Raw genomic sequence first — 2695 nt, 5'->3', positions numbered from 1 at the left:
GTCCAGGTCAGGCGTGGTAGTTCATTCCTGTAATCCAAGCACTTTGGGAGGCTGAGGTGGGTGGATCATGAGGTCAGGAGATCAAGACCAGCCTGGCCAACATGGTGAAACCCCACCTCTACTAAAAATACAAAAACTGGCTGGGCGTGGTGACATGTGCCTGTAGTCCTAGCTACTAAGGAGGCTGAGGCAAGAGAATTACTTGAACCTGGGAGACGGAGGTTGCAGTGAGCTGAGATCGTGTCACCGCACTCCAGCCTGGGCAACAAAAGTGAGACTCTATCTCAAAAAAAAGAAAAAAAAAAAAGAGAGAGAGAGATTTGTCCATATGGGTAATGAAATAACATTTTTGTAAAGTAGCCTTTTCTATGTTTATCGCAGATGTTTGTATCTCAGAGCTGAGTCTACTTGCTTTCTCACACGGCATCATTATTTCCTTATTCCTAATAACTTTCATCACAAACATTTCCCAGCTCTGTCCCAATCAAGTTCTTATTTCTCTGATCAGAATTACAATTTATAAATGTAGGTCCACATGTGGATATCTTAAGAAGCAGTGAATGAAATACCAGTGGAGAAATACACAAATGAGTGTGAACATATAATAGAAAAACAGAAAAACAATGCAAGAAAAAGTGCATGTACTGAGTATGGAATGAACTGATGCAGTTCATAAAGACAACTCAAAAGGCAACTCATGGTTGGGCACAGTGGCCAACACTGGGAGGCTGAGGCGGGAGGACTGCTTGAAATTAGGAGTCTAAGACTAGCCTGGGCACCATAATGAGAACTTGCAGCTATTAAAAAAAAAAAAAAAAAGAAAAAGAAAAACAGCCGGGCATGATGGCACATGCCTGTAGTCCCAGCTACTTAGGAGGCTGAGGTGTGAGGATTGCTTGAGCCCAGGGGGTAGAGGCTGCCGTGAGCTGCGATCACTCCACTGCACTCCAGGTGACAGAGTGAGACCCTGTCTCACACAAAGCCAATTCATTTGAGCTGAGGCTTGACTGTACTTTTAATTGCCCACATAGAAAAGAGGAAAAATAATGCTTTTCATCTTTTAAAATATTCCATTTACCTTTTAGTAAGACAAATTCTTATCTTTATGTAAAACTGTGAAAGAACAGTTACATAGATTATTGCAGCTTAGATTATTTTCAACAAGTTTAAATTCCACACGTAAGGATACATACCATTTTTACCAGCTATACTTTAAAATGTCAGTCTTTAAAAATTCTTCTATGTGTATATGTGGTTTCTTCTTCTTTTCAAAAATTCATGCCTGTGAAGTTTTTAGGAATATTTTTCAAAACTTCAGTACTGAAGCATTAACTTTTTATGTGATATAGCACCTTTAAATTTGTGTTTTTATTCACACAAGAGCATTATTGTACATTTAATCATTTCTTTTGCTAGTATTTATAATCTCAGCGAATAGGATAGCAGCATAGTACCTAAATTAAACTATTAGGAATAACTGGATGCCTACCACAGCAACAGAACTTTAATGAGGTTAATTATTATTATTGTTATTTTATTTTATTTTTTTTTGAGACGGAGTTTCACTCTTGCTACCCAGGCTGGAATGCAGTGGTGCGATCTCGGCTTACCGCAACTTCCGCCTCCTGGGTTCAAGCGATTCTCCTGCCTCAGCCTCCCGAGTAGCTGGGATTACAGGCATGTGCCACCACGCCCAGCTAATTTTTGTATTTTTAGTAGAGACGGGGTTTCACCATGTTGACCAGGATGGTCTTGATCTCTTGACCTCGTACCCGCCTTGGCCTCCCAAAGTGCTGGGATTACAGGCGTGAGCCACCTCGCCCGGCCCAATGAGGTTAATTATTACACACATATCCATTCCAACACAGCAGTGCATATTTTACATGACCAGCCCCTTATGTAGTTAAAAATAAAACTGCAGTTTTAAAATGTCAAGTTCCTCAACCTTACTGGATTTTAAAACAAAACAAACAAGAGAAACAAGGATTTTCTAATCTATCTACAAGCAGAAATGCCAGAAAATAAAGCTGCAGTATTCCATAGAGCTCAAATTTCCTTTTCTAAGTCATGACATTTCTCTTTCATTCTCTCTGTTTTCTTTTTCTTCTAAGATAAGAAAATGTAAAACATAAATGAAAAGATAAAAACTGCTTAATATGGCAAGGAACAAGAATGAAACTAGATTTTTTTTTTTTTAGTAAAGAGGCAAATTTTATACAACCGTAAAAATTAAAAATGAAAAACAATAATAGAAATAGCATAATGCTACAGACTATCCCAGTTTCCTGGGCTCTGAAGAAGAGCTGCTATACTAAATACTAACTTTATTTATCTGAAGTATTCAATACCTTCTGATAACCCAAGCAGCATTATATTAATAGCCGGAAAAATACTACAAAATGTCCTTCTACCTCTCCCAGAAGAAATACACCAGGAAACTGAAGCCTGATGAATAACTACCAAGAATCTTGTCTTGTATTACAAGTCTCCTTCTAAATACGAAATACTAGGTTTTTGTAATGTTAAAAGGAATAATGGAAAGGAAATGACTGGCAAGAAACATTTCCTAATTTGCAAGACACAAATAGTTGGAAGCCACTTTAGTTTCTTACTCCTTTTCAGCCTAATGGTAGGAAAATATTAGGCACCTACTGAATTCACAAATTCATGAAACAGGGTGGACAATAGCCTTGAG

The 2695-nt window shown here is 38.0% G+C and overlaps 1 long non-coding RNA gene across 1 annotated transcript; it reads left to right on the top strand.

Annotated features, from left to right (window-relative positions):
• Positions 1-897: 897 nt before the first annotated feature.
• Positions 898-2381, top strand: LOC116557886. The gene is made up of 2 exons (XR_004271742.1): positions 898-1512; positions 1835-2381. It is a non-coding gene; the product is annotated as an uncharacterized LOC116557886 (long non-coding RNA).
• The last annotated feature ends 314 nt before the right edge of the window (positions 2382-2695 follow it).

Source organism: Sapajus apella, unplaced genomic scaffold (assembly GCF_009761245.1).
Source record: "Sapajus apella isolate SASKATOON/1434 unplaced genomic scaffold, GSC_monkey_1.0 scaffold20, whole genome shotgun sequence".
NCBI classification, from domain to species: domain Eukaryota; kingdom Metazoa; phylum Chordata; class Mammalia; order Primates; family Cebidae; genus Sapajus; species Sapajus apella.
Note: the sequence above shows the minus strand (reverse complement) of the source record. Positions and strands in the feature narration are given on the sequence as shown.